The 17,393-nt window shown below is 42.0% G+C and overlaps 1 protein-coding gene and 1 long non-coding RNA gene across 2 annotated transcripts in view; one reads left to right on the forward strand and one right to left on the reverse strand.

The window, feature by feature from the left end:
• Window positions 1-1,936: 1,936 nt before the first annotated feature.
• On the reverse strand, window positions 1,937-6,236 carry LOC139016713 (uncharacterized). The gene is made up of 3 exons (XR_011472701.1): window positions 6,161-6,236; window positions 4,815-4,960; window positions 1,937-3,186 (listed from the first exon to the last, which is right to left on the reverse strand). It is a non-coding gene; the product is annotated as an uncharacterized lncRNA (long non-coding RNA).
• Window positions 6,237-11,783: 5,547 nt separating this feature from the next.
• Window positions 11,784-17,393, forward strand: part of BLVRA (biliverdin reductase A) — a 58,103-nt gene continuing 52,493 nt past the window's right edge. Inside the window, exon 1 of the mRNA XM_070423741.1 lies at window positions 11,784-11,871. The gene's annotated coding sequence lies outside the window, so the exon portion shown is untranslated. The remainder of the gene's footprint in view (window positions 11,872-17,393) is intronic.

A 17,393-nucleotide genomic window follows, 5' to 3' on the forward strand; every position in this document is an offset into this window, starting at 1 on the left:
CTTCCTTCCCTGGCTGCCAGCTGCTGGCTGGGGCCTTTCTTCTTTCCGGCCACCCCCTGATGGTCAGTGCACATCATAGCAAGCAATCAAACTCCTGGTCTCCCCGTCAAACTCCTGAGGGGACACTTTGCATATTAGCCTTTTATATATATAGATATACTTCATGCCACTCCCTTCTGGCCTGATGTGTTTCTATTGAGAAATCAGCTGGTAGTCTATTGGGAGTTCCCTTGTAGGTAACTTTCTGCCTCTCTTACAGCCTTTAAGATTCTGTCTTTGTCTTTAATGTTTGCCATTTTAATTATGATGTGTCTTGGTGTGGGTCTTTTTTGGGTTCATCTTGATTGGAACTCTGCTTCCTAGATTTGTATGACTTTTTTTCTTCTCCAAGTCAGGGAAGTTTTCTGTCATTATTTCTTCAGTTTTTCTATTCCTTGCTCAGTTTCTTTTCCTCCTGGCACCCCTATTATGGAGATGTTGTTTCATTTCATATTGTCCCATAGCTCCCTTAAATTCTCCTCCTGCTTTTTAATTTTTTTCCCAATTGCTGCTCTGAATGGATGTTTTTTTCTACCTTGTCTTCTAACTTGCTGATTATTTCCTCAGCTTCTTCTGGTCTACTGTTGAATCCTTCCAGGGTAGTCTTCATTTTCTCTGGATTCTTATTCATGTTGGTGTACTTCTCATTCAGTTCCCTTTAATTCTCATTAAGTTGCTTGTAATTCTCACGCAGATGTTTGCGCATCCTTATAAGCATTACTTTAAATTCTTTATCTGACAAATTACTTGCCTCTGTTTCATTTAGTTCCTTTTGTGGCAATTCCTCCTTTTCTTTCATTTGGGGGTTATTTCCTTGTTTTCCCATTTTAGCACTCCAGTAGTCTGGAGAGCTGGGTGAGGCGGGTGGGTTTATCATGTTGTTCCATGTGTTCAGAGGTGACTGGTCCCACCAGATCCCAGCAATGTGTCTGATCTTCTGATGGCACCAGGTTAGGTGTGTCCAGTCTTTGTGGCAGGTCCCTGCATCTGGTGTGCCTCAGGTCACATCAATTGGGCAATGTCAGGCAGCAGGGCCATTTGCCCACGGGCACCACATATGACACAGTGGGTCACAGTGACCTCCTGCATCTGGGGGCATTTGGGTCACCCTGGCAGAGCTGGTGCACCACATTAAGGTGGTGGGACCAGTCATCCAGGGGCATTGGGTCAGGTGTGCTGGTTCAGGGTGGCAGGTCCCTGTATCCAGCCTGGGCACGTGTCAGGGTGGTGGGGTGGGCTGGGTGCTGCTCTGCTGGTGCAGGGGTAAAGCCAGGAGCCCCCTCGCCTCTATGGTGGGGTGTACTGGTCCCTCTGCTCACAGAGGGCAGAGTCAGGCTGAGCACCCTGATGCTGAGGAGGTGGGACAGTCTTTCTCTCCCCTGTGGAGGAGGTGTCCGCCCAGTTGCTGACTCTGCTCACTGAGGTGTTGGGGCAAGCTGGGCACTCTGCTGCTGAGGAGGAGTTGGGTCGGGTGCCCCATTAGGAAAAATGGCAGGGTCTGCCTGTCGCTCTGCCATGGAGGAGGCTGGGCAGGTTGGGTGCTCCGTTTGCCAGGGGCAGGCCCTGCACATTGCCAATAAAGCCAGCCAGCCAGTCCTTCACAGTTCAGGCTAACTGAGCCGGTATGACTGGTCTGTGTGCCCGGAACTTCGGGGCTCAGCAGTGGCCTAGGTTCACTCCCCACAGCCTCCTCCCATGGGGAACCCTGTGGCTCCCTCAAAATGGCAGGCTTCCCCTGAAGTGGAGAGAGGTGCTCGGCCAGCAGCACACCGCTTCTCCTGCCTGAAGCACCCCAGTTGCCTCCCTAAGCTCCTGCTCCCACAAACAGATGCCCTCCCACTCTCACACCCAAACACACTCTCCCTCTCCCACACTCACCCACTTCCACACTCACCCTCACTCCAGACCTGCCTGCCACCACATTCCTATCTTTCACCATCTGTTTTTATAAATAAAGTGTTATTGGAACATGACCACACCCATTCATTTACATATTGCCAATGGCTGTCTTCACCAAACAACATAGAGATGAACAGTTATGACAGAGCTCATATGGCCAATAAAGCTCTAAATATTTAATATCTGGCCCTTTACAGAAAAAGTACGCTGTCTGCTATCCAAGGATGTTGCAGTTGAGGGAATGCCTTTGTTCTCTAAGGACATTGAAAGGGCGAGGGCTAGGCCCTCCACCTTGCCCCAGGGTAAGGGCTACGTCCTCCATCTTACCTTGGCCACGTGTTTGGCAAGGAGCTTCTTCCCGGATGTCTAAGACTGCTAGCCACACCCAGGAACAAGACATCGACTTGCGCCTGGCCAATCGGCAGAGCACAGTCCTTTCTCCTCCCCTTACTCAGACCCCCCCTATATAACCGGTCTCTAGGCGGGGTTCTCTCTCTCGGCCACTTGACTAGCCGATGTGTCGGTGAGTCTGGTGGATGGAGAGCTCAAGCTAGCTTGAAATACAGATTCTTATGCTTTTGCATCGGATTGGATGGCTCCCTGATGTGGTTTCTTGGGAATCTTGAAATCTGGGCATAACAGACATGACTTGGAAATTGTACACGTCACTTCAGTTCATGTACTTTCAATTAGGACTTAGTCTCACGACCACACCTTGCTGGAAAGATGGCTAGGTAATGCACTCTGTCTAGGCAGCATGTACTCAGCTAACATTTGGGCACCAAAAGCAGGAGAATAGATATTGGAGTTGGTTAGTACTTTCTACCTCAGCATTTTGTTTATAGCTAATTGTGATTATTGGCTGAACATCTACTGCAAACACTCCAAAGGAAAGTGGTAGACAAGTTCCTGTTTTCCAATGCAAGCAACAGCAGATGAATACATTTCCATATGTTACTTTAAAAAATAAGATTTGAGTTTGGCAAGAAAAAAGGTAAGGATAAAAGTTAAATGTTCAAAGTCACGAAAATTATGAAGAGATCAGTACTCTACCACATCCTAATGTCTTAGAAGGGCAACCTTAAAACTTGAGAGAGGCCTGAACTGCAGTGGTGAGTGAGAGTGATTGGCTGATAATAGTCTTAATGACTAAGCACATTGCCAGGCTGTTGGAGAGCAGAAGAACTGGGCCAGAGGAGATTTGCCACACGTTGGTCTGGTAGATTATTTGGGGTCACAGCCACGAATCTGAAAGCAGAAGGAAGAGCAGAGCTGAGTCATGCCAGGAGCATTTGTCCTAATGAAGTTAATACTTTAACTAGAGCCAAAAACGAAGTCTGAGTTAGGGGCGAGAGGTGCAGAACACTGAAATGAGGTAGCTAATGCTGATTGTTTAGAAAGCATTATCTTTACAGCTAGTGTATGAACATTTAGTGTTTCTACCTACCCCAAATTCACTCCTCCTGCTTTCGATACTGTTCCATTTTCTCTCAAGAGAACTCCCTCCTCCTACTCAGTCCACATGCTTTATACCTAGTCCTCCCAAATCAAATTACTGCATTCCTTTGGGATAATGATTAACCCAGAGATAGGTACATAATCTACACAGATTTGAGGACTTCACACGGCTCTGAGAGTAAAGCACGTACTCTTTGTCACTGTTTCTGAACTTGGGAGGATATGAAAAAATGCCTGTTGTGGCCATCAAAGATATTCTGTTCAAGGATTGAGCCAAGGAGGAGTGGTTGATAGACATAGAGAACCAGGTTCTGGGACTTTACTTGCAGAATTGAGTCCAGCTGTGCCTGAAGCCAATGCTACCCCTAGAATTTTGTTAATATCACAAACCAATAGGCGTTCTTTCATTTAAACCCTGGTAGATTGAATTTTCTCCCACATTCAACAGAAAAATATTTAATACTGCTAACCACTTTAACTACATTATATCATTTAATTTCAAAGCACTTGTGTGTCATAGGTATTATTATTCTCATCCTAAATGAGGTAAATAAAACTTAGAAAAATTTGGTACCTTGCACAGATGCACAGCTCACTGAACAAAGTTTTAAGGTCGTATCTAGTTACAAACACCCCCCCCCCCCCCACCCCACAATGTAGTAAAAGCCCTTTGACTTATGTAATCTGCATATAAATAATCAATTAACCAAAAAAATCAAGTGGATAATTAATTTTAAATAATATGCACATATCTCACATTTTCACTTAAAACACAAATGTTTATTTGTTTGCCAATCTTTTCTGTAGGTTCAAGGCATTCATTTGAGTGTGTGACTGATGATTAGAGTTTCATGTCATCTTTCTTGCATGAACCATGCCAGGCTTCATGAAAAACTTTTAGGTATTTTTTTTTCTTCAAAGGAGAACTTTAAGATACTTTCAAAGCAATTTGAATGCAGAAGCCAATATTTTTTCTTCCAGTAGTTTACAGATCCTTGCCCATACTTAAATCAATAGCAAATGTTGTTGTTTTTTGCATTAATTATTTGGTTTATATATTTACTTAAATTAGTTAATTACAAAAACTAATATACTTGGCATTGGCATAACCAGATGTATTAGTGAAACCAGACAACCAATGGGTCCGGGCTGCCTGTCATTACTTGAGCCAATTAAGCAAAGACAGGGTTGAATCATATATGAGGGTTTATTCCAATAATGCCAACAGTATGGGAAAGCAGTAGGTCATCCACAAAAATCTGCTCTACCCCTCCCCATAAACCAGCTGCTTACATTGGGTAGAAAGACGAAGATTACATGGGAAAGTGGGAATTGTAGGCATGAGGAAGTAGGCAAGGTGGTTACAGGTTATAGGCAATGAGAGTGGGGGTAGCAAAAGGCGGGCAAAGGGTAGGCACCTCTGGAACCAGATTATTTTGACCACATGGTTGTTAATCTTTCCATGATGACAGGCAGTTCTTGGAAAAGGAAGATGGACTGCATTCCGATGTTAGCTCCCATGTCCCGAGACACACAACTCTCAGCCAGGTTAGAATGTGCTTCTCTAGTCAGAACAGAACAATCATGGTTAACAGAGTATGATGAATACTTCTTATAATTATAGCTAGTCCCCACTGTTCTCTTTCTGCCCCTAGCATTAGTTTTGTGTAGCTGCCGTAACAAAGTACCACAAACTGAGTAGCTTGGAAAAACATAAATTTACTGATTCATAGTTATGGCTAGAAGTCTGAAATCAAGGCATCATCAGGGCCACGTTCCCCATAAAACTTGTAGAGGAAGTATTTTTCCTTGTCTCTGACTAGCTTCAGATAGTTTGCCAGAAATCTTTGGTGTTCCTTGGCTTGTAGCTGCGGCACTTTAATTCTCTGTCTTTATATGTCTGCCTTCCCATCTGTTCAATTATTTTTCCTATAAGAACTCCAGTGATACTTTATTAGAGCCTACTCTAATTAATACCACTGTAATTAATCTAGTTATTAATAACAGGAAAGGAGCAAAGAAAAGGTCAAATATTATAAGCATGTTATTTGGGCAGCTTCACCAGGAAGCTAAAGCTTTACACTCCCCCAGGAGCTACTGCTCTGTTCCCCGAAGATCCCTGGCGCAAGGGACTGGACAGGGAGGAGAACAGAGGCATGGCCAGTGAAGCTGGGGTGACCTCAGGAAGGCACTTGTCTGTCAGCCATACCTGGGAACAGGTTATTGGCCAAAATGGGTGTGGTCACCTCAAGGGCATGGATTTGGGTGTATCTAATCCTCTAAACGATGGGTGGGGAAACTTTTTTCTGCCAAGGGCCATTTGGATATTTATAATATCATTAGAAGGTTATGCACAATTATCAACTTAAAAATTAGCCTGCTATATTTGGTCAAACATTAAATTAACTCACCCCTAATGCCATGGCAGGGCCAGACCAAATGATTTCGAGGGCCTTATATGGCCTGCGAGCCAGACACTCCCCATCCCTGCAAACAAAGGAGTTCACTCTCTTGGTTCCTCTTATGCTCTTGGGACTCTTATTGATTGGGGTGCTCTCTCCTGTATTTGCTCACATGGCCCATGGCCATGTGGACCCCACACACAATGGACTAACTGGACCCGGCTCCAACATGCAAAGGAAACTCTGGACACTGGCTTTGTTTCTGGCTCTACTGAAACCCCAGCTGCACTTCTATGACTGGACAAAGGGATATGGGACTTTGGAACCCAGGAATGTAATTTCATGAAAATAAAGCTTCCTACCGTATCTCATCATCCTGTGGGGGCCTCTGAAAATGCTTATTCCAGCGGTACCCCAAGAACCTCTCTCCCTCCCGCAGAGGTGGAAAGGTAAATGATGAGCAGATAGCTGAACCATTTTTCTGGGTAGGCAACTTAAATAGCATATTAGATCACTGCGAGTTTTTTTGTTTTTTTACTAAAAGGAAGTTGGTTTTCCTAAGCAGTATTACCATGGAAGTGAGGAGTCACTCCAAATTTTAAAGGGGATCCAGGTGCAGCTCTCTCAGAATGCAAGGATGCTTTCCTGTATAAGAGAACGTGGTAACCCATTTTCAGCTTGTGCCCCCCACATTCAAAATTTTTAGAATATGTAGATGTTTCTGATGTCCCCAAACTTCTCTGTGTCTATAGACAATCTCACATTTACTCATCTTTTTTTTTTGAGCTGATCACTCCTACCTACAGGATATTGTGCAGTGCCCCTTCTTCAGGTAGTGCCACAGAGAGGTTCTTAGACAGGGCAATGCATGCTGGATACTGCAGTCTCCTTATTCCATTAGAGATGATTCCTAAACTACAACACCCTCAACGCACTGACATCTAGAAATGTTTATTTAACACATTTCCCTAATGCCCTGCACCAGTGCTCATAGTTTGTGTTCAATAAATATTTGTAGAATAGTGAACTTTATTTTTCTCTTAGGTGGCAGAGAGAATAGTACCTGCTAACTATTCTATTTGGTCGCCTATATTTTTCAACCTGTCCTGAAGTTCGATGGAGCCACAGGACTAATTCTAGTGCATAGCGATAAAGCCTTAAAACTGCACTCAGATGTCCTTGTGGAAAGGAGCTGGAGCTTGATTTGTTCTAAAATGAAGTTATCAGGGTGGGGCTATGGCTACAGAAACCTTTTTTTTAAATTGAGGATGGCATAGAGAAATATAAAACCGAGTAATTTAAATAGAAGTTTTCCATCTTTAACCACCGGGTCATGTGATTCTGCATTTGGTAAGGACCCAGAGGTAGGAGTCATCATCTCCGAGTCTTAAAAATCAAATAGGTCTTGGCATTTGGATGAAACAAAATGCAGGAAAAAAATGTCTGTCAATTAAAAACTTTCTACAGTAAAGCAAAATGAATTTTTAAGTAACTTATTGATTCTGTGAAGGAGGGAGATCCTGAAAGCGTTCTGACTGGCAAGGGATAGTAAATGAGATCTAATCGAACAGTTTCTATTAATTTTGCTCTAAAATTTTCACACTCTTAGGAGATGACCATCACAGAGGATCTCTCTCCAGCAATTGTCCTGCCTTAGGCACATTCACTGTGATTTCTCCCTCAATCCCTACAAACCTAACTGCCACCTTTAGCTTCTTGCTGAGGGGACCCCTCTGCTCTCCCATAGAGTTATTGGGCTGGACCTAAAAGGACTGTATCTCCTGCCTGGCACACATCTGATCCATGGCAAACACAAATGCCACCCTGTGTGTGTGCTGATCAACTCTTAGTAAAGAGTAAATAGAGGGATCACACCTCAACATAATAAAGCCCATAAATGACAAACCCACAAGCAACATCATACTCACTGGGCAAAAATTAAAAGCATTCCTCATAAGAATAGGAACAAGATAGGGATGTCTACTTTCACCAATCTTATTCAGCACTAGAGGCCCAGTGCACAAATTCGTGCACCAGTGGAGCACGAATCCCCACAGGCCAGGCCGAGGGATTGGGCTGAAACTGGCTCTCCAACATCCTTTGAGGGGTCCTGGATTGTGAGAGGGTGCAGGCAAGGCCGGGGGACCCCATTGGTGCACAATCCGGGCTGGGAAGGAACCATGAGAAGGCTCCAGGGTGTGTACGGCCCCATCTCACCCAGACCAAATCGGGGCCAGCTGGGGAGGAATGCAGGAGGTTGGACAGCTGGGGAGGGGCTGTGGGAGAGCTCCAGGGCATGTTTGGCCCTTTTTGCTCAGTCCTGATCAGCCTGACCCCAGCAGCAAGCTAACCTACCAGTCGACTGTCTGACCCTGGTGGTCCGTGCACATCATAGCAAGTGGTTGAGCAGCCTTAGTATATCATTAGCATATTATGTTTTGATTGGTTGAATGATCGACCAGTCGACCGGACAACCAGACAACTGGACAACCAGACGACCAGACACTTAGCATATTAGGCTTTTATAATATAGGACAGTACTGGAAGTCTTAGCCACAGTGGTCAGTCAAGAAGAAAAAATAAAAGGCATCCAAATTGAAAAAGAGGATGTAAAACTGTCATTATTTGTAGATGATATAGTGTACATAGAAAACCCTTAAGACTCCACCAAAAAACTACTAAATTTAATAAATGAATTCTACAATGTAGCAGGATACAAAATTAACATCTAGAAATTGATGATATTTTTTTTTTTTATTTTCCTCTTAAAGTATTACAAAGGGTATTACATAAGTATCCTTTTTCCCCCCCCAATTGATGATATTTTTATACACCAATAATGAACTCTCAGAAGGTGAAACTAAGAAAACAAACCTATTTGCCATCACAACAACAGCAAAAAATGATAACTTGGAAAAAACTTAACCCAAGAGATAAACCACCTGTACTCAGAAAACTATAGGGCACTGAAAAAAGAAATAGAGGAAGGTATAAACAAATGGGAAAGTATACTGTGTCCATGATTGGAAGAATTAACATTATTAAAATGGCCATACTATCCAAAGCAATCTATAAATTCAACACAACCCCCATTAAAATATCAACGGCATATTTCACATATCTAGAACAAATACTCCAAAAATGTATATGGAACCAAAAGAGACCTTGAAGCTGCAGCAATCTTGAGAAGGAAGAATAAAGTAGGAGGGAGTACAATACCAGATATCAAATTATACTACAAAGCCAGTCTAATCAAAACAGCCTGGCACAAGAACAGGCAGATGCGTCAATGGAACAGAACAGAGAACTCAGAAATTGACCCAAGCCATTACACTCAATTAATATTTGACAAAGGAGGCAAGAACATACAATGGAGTAAAGACAATCTCTTCAATAAATGGCATTGGGAAAATTAGACAAGTACATGCAAAAAAATGAAACCACCAACTTACACCATACAGAAGAATAAACTCAAAATGGATTAAAAAAAACAAAAACTTAAATGTAAGTCGTGAAAAATCCTAGAAAAAATATAGGTGGCAAAATCTCAGACATCTCTCATAGATGTACTTGCAGATACATCTCCTTGGTCAAGGAAACAAAGGAAAAATCAAACAAATGTGACTACATCAAAATAAAAAGCTTCTGCACAGCAAAAGAAACCATCAACAAAATGAAAAGGGATTCCACTGCATGGGAAAACATATTTGCCAATGATATATCTGATAAGGGGTTAAATTCCAAACTATATAAAGGACTTATACAACTCACCACCAGGAAAGTAACAATCCAATTAAAGAATGGGCAAATGACCTGCATAGACACTTCTCCAAAGAGGACATAAAGATGTCCAAGAGACATATGAAAAAAGACTCAAAGTCACTGATCATCAGAGAAATGCAAATTAAAATGACAATGAACTATCACCTCAAACCTGCCAGAATGGCTAGTACCAACAACAACAACAACAAACAAGTGCTGGCAAGGATGTGGAGAAAAGTGAACCCTAGTGCACTGCCGATGGGAATGTAGTCTGGTACAACCATTATGGAAAACAGTGTAGAGTTTCCTCAAAAAATTAAAAATGGAACTGCCATTTGACCCAGAGATCCCACGTTTAGGAATATATCCTAAAAAACCAGAAACACCAATCACAAAGAATATATGCACCTCCATGTTCATAGCAGTGCTATTTACAATAGGTAAGATCTGGAAACAGCCCAAGTGCCCACCAGTACATGAGTGGATAAAAAAGATGTGGTACATTCACAAAGTGTAATACCACACAGCTGTAAAAAAGGAGGACCTATTATCCTTTGAGACAACATGAAGGGACCTGGAGAGTATTGTGCTAAATAAGCCAGTTAGCCGAAACCGGTTTGGCTCAGTGGATAGAGCGTCGGCCTGCGGACTGAAGGGTCCCAGGTTCGATTCCGGTCAGGGGCATGTACCTGGGTTGCGGGCACATCCCCAGTGGGAGATGTGCAGGAGGCAGCTGATCGATGTTTCTCTCTCATCGATGTTTCTAACTCTCTATCTCTCTCCCTTTCTCTCTGTAAAAAATCAATAAAATATATTTAAAAAAAAAAAAATAAGCCAGTTAGAGAAAGACAAGTATCACATGATCTCATTCATATGTGGAATCTAATGAATAAAATAAAGTGATGAACAAAACAGATCCAGAGACATGAAAGTATGCAGTAGACTAATTTCAGAAGGAAGGGGGCAACTGGGAAGAGTTTAACCAAAGAACTTACACTCATATATGCATAACCCATGGACAGACAATAGTGTGGTGGAAGCCTGAGGAGAAGGTGGGGGTAGGGTGGAGGGGTCTATAGGAGAAAAAAAAGGGGACATCTGTAATACTTTCAACAACACAAATAATAATTTTTTTAAAAGAATTCACCTTCACAGGAAAAAAACACATATGCAAATCTGTCATTGTAATACACCACCTTAACAGAGTAAAAATAAAAATCATATGATCTTATCAATAGGTGCAACAAAAGCTTTTGAAAAAGATACAACATCCATTTATAATTAAAACACTTAATAGAATGGGTATAGAATAAAAGTACCTCCAAGAAAGAATAAACTTACCTCAACATATTAGCGGCTATCTACGGCAAACCAGCAAATTGTGTACTGAATATTGAGTAGCTGAAAGCTTTTCCTCTAAGGTTGGGAACAAGAAAGGATGCCCACTCTCACCACTGTTATTCTACATAGTATTGGAAGTCATGGCCAGAGACATTAGGGAAGAGAAAGAAATGAAAAGCGTCCAGATTGAGAATGAAGAAGTAAAATGGTCACTTTTTGCAGATGACATCATGTTTCATATAGAGAACCCTAAAAACTTCACCAAAAAATTACTAGAAATAAATACAGTAAATTTGCAGGACACCAAAGCAATGTATAAAAATCTATTATGTTCCTATATACTTACAATAACATTTCAAAAAAACAAAACAAAATGAACGAAAAATCATTTGCAATTGCAACCAAAAGAATAAAATCTCTAGGTATGAACTAAACAAAGGAGAGAGAGAGAGAGAAAGAGAGAGAGAGATCAGCTGCTTGCCTCCTGCGCACATGCCCTTGACCAGAAATTGAATCCCGTGACCCTTAGCCCTCAGGCCCACATACTAACCACTATGACAAACCGGCCAGGGCAGGACCGGTCCTTTTTCTTTTTCTTTTTTTTTTGGTTTTGCTAGCAATGGCATAACTCTTTCTTTAAAAAAACAAAAAAACAAAACCCTTCAGCCTTGGGAGTTAAAATTTTGCTGTTTAGCAGCCACTGCCACTCACAGCTGCCCAGCAGGGCGCAGGGAACAGGGCAGCGGCACAGCTACGAGCAGTGCTCACAGAGCAGCTGCAAGTCCCTGCGCAGAGCTGGGCGTGGGCGGGTCCCCTCCTCTCCCGGTTCCCTGCTTTCCCTTCCGCGGGCCGGGCCCCACCTCCTCCACGCAGGCGGCCAATCCCAGTCGGCTCCGGCCAGTTCGCGGGGGCAGCGGCGGACGGAGCCTGGGAGCTGCTGCAAAAGGGGGAGCTTTGCGCCCAGCGACAGGTAAGGCACTTGCAGGGGCGTGGGTGACTCTGTGGCTTTAGAGACCCTCCCGGCCGGGAGCGGGCGGGCCTCGGCCTGGAGCCTCTGGTGCAACCTTGGCACCGCATCCCAGCCCTCGCATGGGCCTGGCAGCCTGGGATCGAGGCGTGCTCCCTGCTCCGAGCGGGTTTGGCTCAGTGGAGAGAGCGTGGGCCTTCGGACTGAAGAGTCCCAGGTTCGATTCCAGCCAAAGGCAAATGCCGGGTTGTGGGCTCCATCCCCAGTCGGAGGCGTGCAGGAGGCAGCCCATCCATGATTCCCTCTCATCATGGATGTTTCTCTCTCTCCCCCCTCCCTTCCTCTCTGAAATCAATAAAAATATTAAGAAAAAAAAATGCGGCTTTCTACATTAGAAACAAAAAAAGACGTGCTCCCCCAGGGAATCACTTTCAAAAGTAAACAAAAGACAAACTATTTGAAAAATTAAATCTATATTTCATTTACGAAATGTTTATGGTTTTGTTCTCATGTAGACATAACAAAGCTGCTGTGTCCTTGTATAGCCTAGGATTAGGTAGTCTAGGGGGTTGGGTTTGAGAGAGTTGGTTCTATGGGGGCATCTCCAGTTTAGGGTGCCCTGCCCTAAGGTATCCAGCTTCCTCCATGGAAGGGAAACCCAGCCTGGGGGAAGGGTCATTTTACCGTTATCCTTAGACCTCTCAGGCCAGTACCTGGTCTCCTCTGAGGAAGTCACTCTCTCCTTAATTCTCCATACTTCTGCCAGTGGCCTGGCTTCGGAGCTTTGGGCAATTATTATAGGCCTCTCTGAGGGCATTTTAGAGAGGAAGAAAGTTTGTCATAGCTATGGTTCACTCTGCAAGATGAGTAATCCAGCCTTTCTCAACCTCCGTGTTGCTCTTTGGGGTGGACAACTCTTTGTTATGGGGAGTTGTCCTATGCATTATGTTAATTTTGTATTCTGCAACTTTACTAAATTTGTTGATGAAGTCTAACACTTCCTTTTTTTTTTTTGGTGGAGTCTTTAGGGATTTCTATAAATGATATAATCTGCAAATAAGGACAATCTTAATTCCTCCTTTCTGATTTAGAAAGCTTTTATTTCTTTTTCTTGCCTAATTGCTCTCAACAGTGTCAGCATTTTGAAAAACCCTAACTTAACTCTGGTGCCGTGTCACAAATAGAAATGTTTTGATATTTGCAACCATAGTAAAACAAAGATTTATATTTTTGATATTTATTTTATATATTTAAATGCCATTTAACAAAGAAAAATAAACCAAAAAAATGAGTTCGCGTGTCACCTCTGACACACGTGTCATAGGTTCTCCATCACTGGACTAGGACTTCCAATATTCCGTTGAATATAGTGGGCGTTCTTTTCTTGTTCCTGATCATAGAGGAAAAGCTTTCAGTGTCTCACCTTTGAGTATGATGTTACCTGTGGGTTTATTTCCTCTGTGCCCAGTTTTTATCATGAAAAGATATTGAATTTTGTCAGATGCTCTTTTTGTCCCTATAATTTTTATCCTTCATTTTGTTATTATAGTGTGTTACATTGAGTAATGTGTAGATGTTGAACCATCCTTGGATCCCTGGAATAAATGCCACTTAATCATGGTATATAATCCTTATAAAGTATTGCTGAATTGGATTTGGTAATACTTTTAAAAATTTATCTTTACGTATTTATGTATTATAGACATCAGTGTACTAGGGTTCCCTTTTCTCCACATCCTCGCCAACACTTGATGTTTGCTGATTTGTTGATGACAGCCATTCTGACAGGTGTGAGGTGATAGCTCATTGTTGTTTTAATTTGCATCTCCCTGATGATTAGTGATTTTGAGCATTTTTTCGCATGTACTAGTATTTTGGCCTTTTGTATATACACTTTGGAGAAGTGTCTATTTAGGTCCCTTGCCCATTTTTTATGGGATTGTTTGTCTTCCTTTTGTTAAGTTATATGAGTTCCTTATATATGTAGGAAGTTAACCCCTTATCAGATGTATCATTGGCAAAGATGTTCTCCCATGCAGTGGGTTCTTTTCACTTTGTTGATGGTTACTTTTGATGTGCAGAAGCTTTTCATTTTGATGTAGCCCATTGGTCTGTTTTCTCCTTGGTTTCCTTTGCCATGGAGTATCTGCAAATATATTGCTATGAGAGATGGCTGAGGTTTTGCTTCCTATGTTTTTTTCTAGGATTTTTGTGGTTTCACGACTTACATTTAGTTCTTTTATCCATTTTGAATTTATTCTTGTGTATGGTTTAAGTAGGTGGTCTAGATTCTTTCTTTACTTTTTTTTTTGCATGTACCTGTCCAATTTTCTCAGCACATTATTTAAGAAACTGTCTTAACTCCATTGTATGCTCTTGCCTCCACTGTCAAATATTAATTGAGAATAATATTAATGAGAATAATAACCCAATTTATGGGTTCTCTGTTCTGTTCAATTGATCTGTATTCCTGTTCTTGTGCCAGTACCAGGCTTTTTTGAGGACAGTGGCTTTGTAATATAGCTTAATATCTGGTAATGTGATCGCTCCAACTTTGTGCTTCTTTCTCAGGATTGCTGCAGCTATTTGCAGTTGTTTTTTTTTGGTTCCATATAAACTTTTGAAGAGTTTGTTCTAGATCTGTGAAATATGCCATTGGTATTTTCATAGGGATTGCATTGAATCTATAGATTGCTTTGGGTATTTTAATGATATTAATTCTACCAATCCAAACATGGTATATTCTTCCACTTGTTTATATCTTCTTCTACCTCTTTTTTTCAATGCGCTGTAGTTTTCTGAGTACAGGGTCTTTTGCCTCCTTGATTAAATTTATTCCTAAGTATCTTAATTTTTTTGTTGCAATGATAAGTGGGATTTTTTTAGTTTATTTTTCTGAGAGTTCATTATTGGCATATAAAAATGCCATTGATTTCTGGGTATTGATTTTATATCCTGTTATATTGCCAATTCATTTATTAAATCTAGTAGTTTATTGGTGATCTATTATGTCATCTGTAAATAATGACTGTTTTATGCCCTTATTTTCAATTTGTATGCCTTTTATTTTTTCTTCTTGTCTGATTACCATGGCTAGGTTTTCCAGTACTATATTGAATAAGAATGGTGAAAGCAGACATCCTTGTCTTGTTCTTGTTCTTTGGGAAAATGGTTTTAGTTTTTTTCTCATTGAGTATCATGATGGCTGTAGGTTTGTCATATAAAGCTTTTATTATGTTGATGCATGATCTCTCTGTTCCCACTTAGAGTTTTTTCAAAAAAGACTGTTGGATTTTGTCAAATGCTTTTTCTGCATCAATTGATATGATCATGTGATTTTAGTCTTCCAATTTTTTAATGTGATATATCACATTCATTGATTTTCTTTTTTTTTTTAATTAAATCTTTATTGTTCAGATTACATTTGTTCCTCTCCCCCCCCCCCCATAACTCCCCTCCTTCCAGTTCCCGCCCCACCCTCCGCCCTCACTCCCCACCCACTGTCCTCATCAATAGGTGCACAATTTTTGTCCAGTCTCTTCCCGCATCTCCCATTCCCCTTTCCCCCCCAAGAATAGTCAGTCCATTCCCTTTCTATATCCCTGATTCATTATAATCACCAGTTCATTCTGTACATCAGATTATTTATTCACTTGATTCTTAGATTCACTTGTTGATAGATGCATGTTTGTTGTTCACAATTTGTATCTTTACCTTTTTCTTCTTCCTCTTCTTAAAGGATACCTTTCAGCATTTCGTATAATACTGGTTTAGTGGTGATGAACTCCTTTAGCTTTTCCTTATCTGTGAAGCTCTTTATCTGACCTTCACTTCTGAATGATAGCTTTGCTGGATAAAGTAATCTTGGTTGTAGGTTCTTGGTATTCATCACTTTGAATATTTCTTGCCACTCCCTTCTGGCCTGCAACGTTTCTGTTGAGAAATCAGCTGACAGTCGTATGGGTATTCCCTTGTAGGTAGTTGACTTTCTTTCTCTTGCTGCTTTTAAGATTCTCTCTTTGTCTTTTGCTCTTGGTATTTTAATGATGATGTGTCTTGGTGTGGTCCTCTTTGGATTCCTTTTGTTTGGGATTCTCTGTGCTTCTTGGACCTGTAAGTCCATTTCTTTCACCAGGTGGGGGAAGTTTTCTGCCATTATTTCTTGAAATAGGTTTTCAATATCTTGCTGTCTCTCATCTTCTGGCACTCCTATAATTCTGATATTAGTCCGCTTGAAGCTGTCCCAGAGGCTCCTTACACTATCTTCTCACTTTCGGATTCTTTTTTCATTTTGCTTTTCTGGTTGGGTGTTTTTTGCTTCTTCGCATTTCAATTCTTTGGCTTGATTCTTGCACTCCTCTGGTCTGCTATTGGGTATAACATTCTTTATTTCAGTCCGTGTATGCTTAATTTCTAGTTTCTTTATCGTAGCATCGAGGGTCTCATTAGTTTTCGTGAGGCTCTGCTCAAGTTTATTGCAAGCCCTCAAAATTGCGTTTTTTAGCTCCATATCCTCCATTTCTGTCATGTTTTTTGTCTCCGCATCTTTTATGCTTTCTTGGTGCACCCCCTTGTGGTCTTTGTGTGCAGTCTTGTTCTAGTTAAGCCTTAATTGTTGTAGTTAATGCTAGAGGGATTTGACCACCAGGCCGACTGGCTGTGAGAATCAGCTGTGTGGAAAACTTCTGTCCTCTGGGGAGGTGCTAATCTAGCCTTTGCCTGAGGCGATCCGGCAAATGGCTCTGCGCAGGGCTTGGGCGGGGCGGGATCAACAGGGCGGGCTGCGGGGGGGAGCAGTTATGGCTGCTCTCAGTCCGTCCCCAGGGGCTCTGCCTCTCTGTCCCAGCAACCGCTGCAAACCTCGGAGGGACCGTAGCCAGACAGTCTCACTTCTCCCGTTTGAGTCTGGGTCCCTAGAGACTCGCTCCAGATCTGGAGCTCAGAGTCTGCGACTCCCTCCTGATTGAAAACTAAAACCGCGCCCTCAGCCACCAGCTTTGCGCGCACCCCCGTACCTTTAAATTTTCCACACTGCGCCTCCTCTGAGCCTCCAATGCTGTTGTCTTTGCTTCTAGTTGAAGAGTCTCTCCTCAGCCAGCCTTCCTGTGGTTCTGGTTGATGTCCGTTCCGTCTTTTAGTTGTATTTTTGAAGTGGTTGTTTGCGGCAGCAGTCTCCGGTGTTTACCTATGCTGCCATCTTCGATTCTCCTCCACATTCATTGATTTTCGAACATTGTACTAGCCTTGCATCCCTGGAACAAATCCCACTTGGTCATGGTGTATGATCTTTTTAATGTATTGATGGGTCCGATTTGCTAATATTTTGTTGAGGATTTTAGCATCTGTGTTCATCAGGGATATTGCCATGTAATTCTCTTTCTTTGTAATGTCTTTATCTGGTTTTGGAATTAGGTTAATGTTCGCCTTGAAAAAGAGCTTGGGAATGTTCCTTCCTCTTGGATTTTTTGGAATAGTTTGAGGAGGATAGGTGTTAGTTCTTTGAATGTTTGGTGAAACTCCCTTGT

Source organism: Myotis yumanensis, unplaced genomic scaffold, assembly GCF_028538775.1.
Source record: "Myotis yumanensis isolate MYYU_CA2020_CCGP unplaced genomic scaffold, mMyoYum1.0.hap1 SCAF_9, whole genome shotgun sequence".
Taxonomy (NCBI): Eukaryota; Metazoa; Chordata; class Mammalia; order Chiroptera; family Vespertilionidae; genus Myotis; species Myotis yumanensis.